The following is an 11,357-nucleotide window of genomic DNA, read 5'->3' as shown; positions in this document are numbered from 1 at the left end:
TTAACGGAGAAATTCCGAGATTTTTATATTGTATTCGCAGTTTAGTGTTAGGGGTGTCAAAAATTCCTACAAAAATTCTGATACCGCTAGTGCACTGGTGCAGAGAATTAGTTTTCATGACATGAGGAAATTATTTTTTCAAAAAGTGAGGATCACTTTCCTATATAAATTTAATGTAAAATGAGCACCCACTTTCTGGCCACGCGGTAATATTTGGGGGAGGGGCTGCCTTAAAGCCGTTTTGGTAAATTGTTACTTACTTTCAAACTTAACAGTCATCTTTACCATGACGAATTCTATAGGTTTTCGGGTATGCTGAAAGCGAATATCACATTTAAAATTGACGCAAAGAAGTATTTTTATGGATATTAAGCTAAGTAATTCTTTATGTTATCAGTGGTGGCCACCATTCATAACATAAAGAATTACATTGCTTAATATTTGGAAAACTCGTTATTGTCTTTTTTACTGATTTTTTTCTTTCCAAGAATAAGTTTCCTTTTTCTTTTGTTAAATTTCTTAACATGCATGCATCTGATAATTTGACATTAACATCGGTAGATGACACTCGATAACTTCGATGCTCGAGTTTTTTTTCCTTTGTTTTTTACACGGGGGTCACCACTTATCAAGGTCCGAAGGCCACTCTGGAATAAGGGTTATTGCATGTACAGTAATCAATGAGATAGTATTGTAGTAATCATTAGTATTGGGGGTTTTGATAGAGTGTCTTACTTAAGGGGGCAGTTTGTCCGAAGTTTGTTTATGTTGGACTTGAAGACGCCCAAGTTGTAGTCAGGTGGGAAACAGGCAAGCAGCAGAGAGTTCCACTGCCATGCAGTTCTAAGAAAGAAGCTTTGCTCATGGAATCTACGTTTGGATTTAGGCACAGATAAAGAGTTGGGAAAATTATTGACAGTAGTTTCAGCCAGACGGGTGTTTCTCGTGAAAGATTGGCGAGGGGGGGGACGAGGGATTGGAGCTCAGACGAGCACCTGCCATGGAAATAATGATAAAACAAAGATAGGCTCGCAACGTCTCTTCTGTGGGAGAGAGGTTGCAGGAAAGAGAAAAGGGCATCTCCCACTAAACCACAAAGTCTATTTTGTACTCTGTCAAGGCAGGATAGGCTGTTTTTAGCAGCTCCTGCCCAGATATGGCAGCAGTACTCCATCCTTGGACGTACTTGGCTTTTATACAGATAAAGAATTGCATCAGTAGTTAGATATCTTCTGGAGCGATAGAAGGATCCAAATCTGAGCATTTTCCCAGCGTCCCTGGCAACAGATTTGATGTCCGTGTTCCATTTCAGATCAGGAGTAAAGGTCAAACCCAGAAGCTTGTCAAAACATGGAGCCTCCCCAAGACGAGAGCCATCCATTTCAATTGATGCTAGATAGGGATCAGAGCGTTGATGATGTAAAGATAGAAGCTTGGTTTTGGATGAATTAAAAGTGACCAGCCACCTCTTCCCCCATTGTACCATGCGCTCAAGATCAGAGGAGAGAGAATTAGAGAGAACTTTGTCATTTACGGCCTATGATGTGTTGCCATAGATGGTCGTGTCATCAGCATAGGTGTCAATGAATGATTTAAGTATTTGTTTTGGGAGATCATTAATGTAGATCAGGAAGAGAGTTGGGCCAGGATGGACCCCTGGGGGACTCCAGCATTAATACTGTGGGCCTCTGATTTCTGCCAATCAACCACTACTCTTATGATCCTATCAGAGAGAAATGATTTAATGATTGAGAAAACATTTCCAGTAATACCATAGCTGGAAATCTTGGAAGTAGGCCCTTATGCCATGCCTTATCAAAGGTCTTCGATATGTCAAGAGCAATTGCCCTGGAAGGAAACCTTTGTCAAGAGATTCACTAATCCTATGTGATATAACCGTTGCTGTAGATCTTTCAGAACGGAACCCTATTGCATGTCAATAAGAAGATTGTTTCTGTTGAGGTGGTTGACTACTTCTTTATTTAATATGGATTCCAACAACTTACTCATGACACACAGGAGCTTTATTGGTCTGTACTGAGAGGGAGATGACTTGTCACCCGAATTCTTAAATACAGGGCATACTGATGAGGTTTTCCAGGGTGTTGGAAAGCACTTCTTAAGGCAACGCTTAAACAGTTTTGTAAGTATGGGGGCAAGTTCTGGATGGAGTTTTTTCAGCACTATAACTGAAATGCCATCAGGGCCAGTTGCTTAACTGGAATCAAGCTTCTTGATTAGCTTGGCAACCTCACGCACAGATATTTGTATGCTGCATAGTGTGTTGTCTGTTATAGGGGGAAATACAGGGAATTTATGGTCATTGTCGCATAGGGTAGAATTAGCTGGCCTTGTCTGATGCTGACGAGATGACCTCAGGTCCATTGATGATAGTTGGGCTGGAACGCACACTTCTGTTCAAGATCCTGTTGTCTATTTGCCAAAACTGGTGGGAACCAAGCCGCTGCTCAGCTATTTTGGATTTAACAGACTGAGCATATAGCTCTCTTGCCTTTTTTATTTCTCTTTTACAGTGGTTGCTGGCATTCCTGAAAGCAGCTTTAGTCTCAGTACATCTATTACGTTGGTAGCTATGGAAAAAGTGATTTCTGTGCACGATGGCTGGCTGTTAGGTTTTTGTTGGAATTTTTTGGATGGTATTAATCGGTCTATGCCTACAATTAACCATTCAGTCAGGTCCGACACTATAGCGGACACATCCTTTTTAAACATGGAATGCAGAGATGTACGGAAGTGATCCCAGTCAGCCATAGAGTATCGATATACAGTACGGTGGAGGGGTACGTCTGAAAACTTATTACATTTCATTTTTATCTTAACTGATACAATGGAGTGGTCAGAGGATCCCAGAGGAGATAGAACGGAACATGAACACAGCTCAGGGGAAGTTGTGAAGAAAAGGTCTAGAAGGCTTGCATATTGACTGGGTGTATCGGGCACACGGATGAGTTCGTGAACAATCTGAGTGAGGTCATAGGCAATGGCAAAATCATGACAAAATCACCCCTTGTCATCGGTTTTGAGTGGGTCAGCCATTCCACGTTATGGACATTGAAGTCACCGCAAATGTGAATGTTAGCCAAAGGATGAGCAGACAGGATGTGGTCAATTTTCTCAGATATGCTCTTAAAGTTAGTAACCCCACTGTTGTGGGGGTGATAGAGGGCAAATATAAATGCAGTGGTGTAAGCTAGTGCAACCCAGAAACATATATAAGGTAAATTAGTGTCTTCTCTGGAGATATCCCGACCACATCTTTGATGTAGGCACATATTCCATACCCAGGGCGATTTGGGGGTCAGATTTAGATTTTAAGTTGGAGTATCCTTTAATTATGAATTCGTCTAGAGAAGTGGTTGGCCCTATGCCAGTTTCGCTTATAAAGAATATGTCCTGATTCGTCTCCTGTAATTGTGTTTCAACCTCTGGAAGGTTGGAATGTAGACCCCTGATGTTGGAGAAGGAGACCTGGTAGTAGGGGTCTATTTTGGAGGATGGAGTTCTAGGTTTATTTGTGTTTCTGTTTTAAAGATTTGTCATGATTGTTGAGGTTTTTTGGTTTGTAGAGCAGGTCGGTGGACTTGCTTGGAACAGGACAGAGAGGGAAAATAAGAGAGAAAAAAAAACACGAATTTTTTTTGTGGCACATTATAAGGTAAAGCCGTAACAATTACCCACTAGTATGGCATCGAGAGGCCCTGCCAGAAACTACTGTATGGTCAAGAGTCCATTCACCAAATGGCAATACAGCAGCCCTGGTACTTTGCACCTGCTAATAGGACAGCCTCCTTAGTGTCTAATCCAAGGTTCAGGTCCCTGACTATCAGGCGGGTAACGTCAGCCCAGATGAAACGTTTACCTCCAGCATGTTAGAGTTTTTAGATTAGTAGGCTGCAAAAGTTACGAACACAAAAGTTTCTTAGGGGTCGACTTAGCTTGGTGTTATATGCTCAATGCTTGTTATAAACAAGAAAAAAAATCATTTCTTTTGTTTCATAACTTCTTCATATGTCAAAATGGTTAGCCGAAATCATCTTCCAAAGTGTTACGTATAGAACAAATCCCGAGAAAAGAATATTTTATTCAAAATAGAATATAGATCTTACCCAACCTAAAGAATTCCCTCTCACTGGTTCTTCTTCCCCACTTCCAAACTCCAAGCCAACTCTTGGCCTTTCAAAATGGATCATATTATTGTGGTTGACAACACAATTGATGCAAATGGGAGATAACTCGTGTTCAAAATATTTGCAATTTTTGATGTCATGCTATCTGTCATGACTCTCCGTTCCATCAATTGATGTTGACTTCTCCATATTGGGATATCAGCTTGTTCTGTGGCTCAATCACTATCCAACTCATTGGACTTTCCTCCATCGACGTTGCCCACAGATGTTCCACATGTGCCTTCTGGTGGTTCTTATAAAAAACCAGATCTCCAATCTTAAAATCTAATGACTTTATTTTCTTATCCTTGTTCTCCATCAATTTTTTCCTAACTTCCTGAATGTTATTACTTACCAAAGTAAAAGATTGATGCATCTTTTTTAGAGCGATCTCGTGTTACTCATCACCATAGTATACTTTACAAGGCATTAATATATTACCTAATGTCAGGATCACGTCTATGTTGTACATTTCCTCATCAGGTGTACTAACATCTCGGAAATCTCAGAAACATTTTTTATAATTTGTTGATAATATGACGTCATACCAATGAAAGCTCTGACTTTTCTCACAGTGGTTGGAGTTGAGATTTTATCGATTTGACTTTTTCCAGGTCTGGCTATATATTCCGTTTACTTACTTTGAACCCCATATCCTGTTCTTCTCCTAAAATCTTACACTTCATAACTTTGAACCTGAGGTTGTGCTCAGGTAAACTGGCTAGTAGTACTCTATCTATGTGATCCAAGTTTAAAATCTATGAAAAATCTTTTACTACCATCCTTCCTTTCTAGTAACATTACTAGAAAACTCAATGGACTATTGGATCTTTCAATTACATCTGCTTGCATCATTTTCTCGATTTCAGAATTTTTTTTGTTATTACTTTTTCACCCCAAACAAGGCACATTGCCACTTTGGTGTAGGGGGCTACTATCAGGGGCAGCAACTACGGGGTGGCTATGTTGAGATTTGGGTAGCAAGATGTCGGTTCACGTTGCACTTGAACTTCTGCAGGTCAGTACAGTTGGGGAACCAGGAACTTGGAATGGAATTCAAGAGTCTTGCGGTTCTGGGAAAGAAACTACTGGAGTAGAAAGATCTTTTGCATCTAGGGATCTCTACTGTGTGGGGGTGGGATTAAGCTGCCTGTCGGGTTTGTCAAGGGTGTCTACGTCGTGGGGGCACAAGTGTCTGCAGTTCGTCATAGCCTTCACCATTAAAGTACTTGTATCATTTCCTCGATTTCAGAATCTACCATCTCAGTATGGGTCATGCATGCAAGTTTGTATACGCATCTCCACCATATCGATTCTACCCAAGTCCTCATTCTCCATAACAAACCCTATTTTGCTTCAACAACGTATGAACTTCGGCATGGTAATCTTGGTAATGTTACCAGCCACACTAGACTCAGCAATTTGGCAGCCCTTCTCAATGTGACTTTTTGTTGGTGTTGTTCATTATGAGAAATGGAAACTTACGAGACCCTTCAATGTTTACCACTACATTAGTTACTGATACTCTGCTAAGATTGCTAATGAATCCACTATTTGTTCTATCTCATATTTTAATCCTTGACCATGTTTTAACATAATTTCCTGTGCTAACTGAACTATATATTCTCTACTTGTTTTTTTTATGTCTGTCCCCATGTCTTGGGAACCTGCCTGGACTCATAGCCTCAACTAGAATCCGCCATCATATGTGACAAACCCCCATGGCTCGTCTTCATACTTCTGGTTTGTGTTGAGTCAGATCTTCTATTTAACTTCTGCTAGGGCTTTTTGATAAGCTGCTTGAAGATCCTGTGGCTCGTGTCTCATGACAACAATCTTCACATCCCTCTCCTAATAGGATATTAGCAGTCGATATGCACAGTCAATTTTTTCTCACCCAGAAAAATGTACATTTTGTTTTTGTATAAAAATATACAAACTTATATTTTCTGTTTCATTACTGCCTCATATGTGTGCACCTAGCTAGAGATGGAGAGTGTGGACTAGGAGGTTGGTAAATGGAACAACGATTGTGTGCTGTTGATTGCCGGCTGACTGTAGGCCTCTCATCTTTTTTTCTCTGTGCTATATATGTGACCTGCTTTTTGCTCACGTTTGATCATTGTATGCTCTTTCAGCACTAACGATATAAATTCTGACAACCTAACCCCATCGTTTACTGCATTTGCTACCAGCTGTCATTCCTTAATATATTTTAATATGTAAACGGTATGTAAACTTCAATTGTCACAATCTATATCATGTAAACAAAGTAATATTCTGTGTCATACAACACAGAGCAAAACAATATGTACTAATAACAATATCAAAATTAGGTGGAATGTTTTAGAAAACAATCCACCAGAGAGCTAGACACAAGATATTATTCAAAAGTGATTCAACTTTACAGAAACATGTTGTGCATGTCAAGCTGCTTATTGAAAAATCATGACTTAGTGCTTTCATGTAAATGTGGAAAATTATACAAATGTGAGCCATGTCAGAATATAAATAGATGGAGAACGGAACCTGTCTTTATTAGAAAATGGGATAAATTATTTAACATGATATGTAAACCATTATATATATTTGTTTACTGTTTTGTGGGAAAGAATTTCAACAAAGTGCCCGATTACAAAAAACCTTTTTCGATATAAGAGCTTAATACTTATTTAATAGTACAGAAGTTCAGAAAAACATTGGTACCGTCAGTTTTAAGCCCAACATAAATGGGGCCTGTTAATAGTAAAACGTAAATGATGTTAGGCTCTCGTCAGCCATGCTGTGTTTGTCTCCTGTTTCTGTTAGAGACAAAAACAACATGGCTAACGAGAGCCTAACATCATTTACGTTTTACCATTAACTGATCCTCTTTATGTTGGACTTGAAACCGACGGTACCAATGTTTTTCTGAACATCTGTACTATTAAATATATATATATATATATATATATATAGTAAATATTAGTAAGATGTGTCTATACATATATATATAGATGTATAAAAATTTAATTTCAAAATTTTGGTTTTAATATTAAAAGCGTGTAATATAAATTTTTAATTGAAATTAGATTTTAAATCTAATATAATTTAATTTTAAAGTTAATAACATAATTTAATTTTAAATCTAATATAATTTAACTTTAAATCTAATAAAATTTAACTTTAAATCTTATATAATTTAACTTTGAAGTTAATAAAATCATCACCATCCAATAAATATGAAAGGGGGGGTCACAAAACGAGAGTAAAACATGAACTCGTGATGAATATATATTTCTACTTCTGGTTATAAAATAGATGAGTATTGGCTGAAGAGAGCTTGATATGAGTATCTAAAACGGCCCTAATTATCGGGTTTGAGACCGACGGTATGAATGACTTGTGTCATCTAATAATTTTCTGTAAATAAAAAATATATATAAATACCCTCTTATTTTCGGATTTTCCTCATAATTAAGCACTCTGCTGGATATCTTTTTCCAAACAACTAATTATAATATGTATTAATAAATAGTGATAACAAAATAGTTCCTTAAATTTATACAAGGATTGTCTGCTAGGACCCGTGGTGCTATGGTTAGAGTATGTGGTGAATTCACTTGTAAGTTAAATACCACTGAACATTGAAGTTTCAAGCCTCAGTAAGATTTAGAATAGTTTTTAAATTACTTAAAATTTTACCAAGTCATCGCTAACAATACAAGAGTATGCAAATCTGATGTATTAAATAAAGGGTTCCATTCAGAATAATGTACAGATTTCTTAGTGGAAGAGAAAACTTCCCAAGTTGGACAAAATACACCTGAATAACATGGGAAGTAACATAGAAACGTTGCTAAAATAACACCTAAGATGAGGACAGTATTCTGAAGAATCCAAATAATATGAATAATGAATCTGCATCTCTAAAATAAAGAAACGTAAAAAAATTTCGTTAAATATTTGAAAATAGAAACAGATTTATTTTGTTAATAAAACAGTATTGCATAAACCCACACTCATTTTATTTTGAATGTCATAGATAAATGTTTTGGATATTTTAAATAAAAATCAGCATAAATTCAATTTTACATGAAATGTATTTTTCAAAATTCGTTTTATATTTCCAGAACAACAATTAAAGAAATCGATTTTGGATAAGTTGGAGCGTTCTTCATTGGTGATTTAAAAACTGTTTAAACTTATTATAAATTTCTTCATATAAATTTCCTAAAGTTGAAATTAATGAGCTTGCCTATCATCATACACTTCGCTGCATTCACTGTTTCTGGATTCATATGCAAGCAACCATGGGAGACAAACCACATTCTTGCGACGTGTGTGGTTCTTCTTTTTCACAGAAGTCAAATTTGTTGCGTCATGTGAACACACATAATGGAGAGAAACCACATTCTTGTGAAGTATGTGGTTCTTCTTTTTCACAGAAGTCACATTTGTTGCGCCATATGAAAACACATAGCGGAGAGAAACCACATTCTTGTGAAGTATGTGGTTCTTCTTTTTCACAGAAGTCAAATTTGTTGAGTCATATGAAAACACATAGCGGAGAGAAACCACATTCTTGTGAAGTATGTGGTTCTTCTTTTTCACAGAAGTCACATTTGTTGAGTCATATGAAAACACATACTGGAGAGAAACCATATTCTTGTGAAGTATGTGGTTCTTCTTTTGCATGGAAGTCAGCTTTGTTGAGGCATATGATAACACATACTGGAGAGAAACCACATTCTTGTGAAGTATGTGGTTCTTCTTTTGCATGGAAGTCATATTTGCGGAGTCATATGAAGACACATACGGGAGAGAAACCATATTCTTGTAAAGTATGTGGTTCTTATTTTGCATGGAAGTCAGCTTTGTTGAGGCATATGATAACACATACTGGAGAGAAACCACATTCTTGTGAAGTATGTGGTTCTTCTTTTTCACAGAAGTCATATTTGTTGAGTCATATAAAAACACATACTGGAGAGAAACCACATTCTTGTGAAGTATGTGGTTCTTCTTTTGCATGGAAGTCAGCTTTGTTGAGGCATATGATAACACATACTGAAGAGAAACCACATTCTTGTGAAGTATGTGGTTCTTCTTTTGCATGGGAGTCAAGTTTGATAAGCCATGTGAAAACACATACGGGAGAGAAACCACATTCTTGCAACGTATGTGGTTCTTCTTTTGCAGAGAAGTCAAATTTAATGACTCATATGAGAACACATACGGGAGACAAACACCTAATTTAACCAAAGCAACACCAAAATGGAAAGCCAAGCTTATAAAAAAATAAATACCTGTAGAAAGGAACTTAGCCAATTAAAGCAGTTCATGAATAATCCCACAGTGGAAGGTAGACTCAGAAACATCGTCAAAAGAGTCTGTGCGAAATTTAAAACAAATTGTAAAAATATCAGAAGCATAGTGAAAGAACTGGAAGGCAAAATACCAGCCATTGCCCTGTGGTTAGAAGCAAGAAAGAGAAGTCTTACCGTGGGTGCTCAGCGAGTGAGTACAGGTGAAGAAAACGAAGAACAAACATGGCGGCCAGCATTTTTATTTCGTCCGTTCTCGCATAATCTCCTGTGTGCGTGAAGATGGAACCTATAAAACGATGTTCATTTCTGGGTGCTGGGAGATGATTCCCGGCCAGCCAAGAGAGAAGAGACAGAGGACTGTAACGATAATCTTTCTTGAACATTCCGTTTGTGTATTTGAGGTGAAACCCCCCCCCCCCCCATTTTACGTCAAGCTATTTCGGCGATGGCCAACGCAGGTTTAAGCAATATGATTAAGCCTTTTAATGGCGACGGTGATGTGGTGGCGTGGCTTAAAAAAGTGGACCTTGTAGCAAGGATTCAGAAGCTGGATAATGTGGCCGCAGTAAAACCAAAATAAAAAAAAGGAATCTGCCAAACCCGGGGATCGCATGCTTCGAATGCGGGGGACCACACATGAGAAGAGACTGCAGGAAGTTCTTGCAACGGACAGTGTGTTACAAATGCAATATCAGTTAGTCAAGTACAAAGGCAAAACCTACTGCCTTACACGAGTAGGGTTCGGATTTAATTCGGCACCCAAGATTATGTCAACTATCCTCAGGAAGATTCTGGAGACAATGGGAAAAGGAGATGGGGTAGTGAGCTCATACATAGACGACATTCTGGTGAATGAAACTGTGGTAACTGCCAAGGAGGTGGTGGCTCATTTGAAGAAGTTCGGGTTGGTCGCCAAAGAGCCGGAAAAATTAGACGGAGGGCCTGCTTTGGGCCTAAAACTGAAACGAGGTGCGTCAGGCGGCCTAGAGTTTTGCAGGGGAAACGAAATCCCACAACTGAAGCAGGAGCTCAACAGACGTGAACTTTTTTCCATATGCGGAAAGTTGATCGGACATAACCCCATTGCTAGCTAGCTTAGACCAGCATGCAGCTACATAAAGAGACACGCCGAAGGACAAGGATGGAATGATAAGGTGGGAGAAAGAACGGTCGCCATGATGGAAGAGCTCCTGAAAGAAGCAGAACAGCAAGACCCAGTCCGGGGAACCTGGAACATACCGCGAACATTGGATGGAGTCGTGTGGTGCGATGCGAGCAGCATTGCAATGGGTCGTTTTGGAAATTGGAGGAGTAGTTATAGAAGATGCAGCCTGGTTGAGTAAAAAGAATGACGTCAGCCACATCAATGTGGCGGAATTAGACGCGACAATAAAAGGAGTCAATCTGGCCTTGAAATGGGGACTACATGACATCTGCATCAAAACAGACTCCGCCACGGTGTTTGCTTGGCTAAAGTCTCTCATTTCAAGCGAAAAAAGGATAAAAACGAGAGGGGCTGCTGAGATGTTAGTGAAGCGCAGGCTTGGGGTGCTGGCTGAGCTGATGCAAGAGTTTTGTTTGAAGCTTCGCGTAGACATGGTGGCTTCTGAAAAGAACCGAGCAGATGCTCTCACGAGAGTGAAGAAAAGTTGGCTGTTGCCAAAGAAAGATGTTGTTGCTCCATCGGATCTAGATGATGTTGGTGTCCGAGAACTGCACAATTTGCACCATATGGAGGTAGAGAGGACTTGGTACTTAGTGAAAAAAGTCGACCCAAGGATCACCAAGGAGCAAGTGAGGCAAGTGGTCAGGACATGCGACAGATGTCAGTCGATTGATCCTGCTCCAAGCACGCATGAAG

This window comes from Euprymna scolopes, chromosome 46 (genome assembly GCF_053919585.1).
Source record: "Euprymna scolopes isolate OS-2025 chromosome 46, ASM5391958v1, whole genome shotgun sequence".
Lineage (NCBI taxonomy): Eukaryota > Metazoa > Mollusca > Cephalopoda > Sepiida > Sepiolidae > Euprymna > Euprymna scolopes.
Note: the sequence above shows the minus strand (reverse complement) of the source record.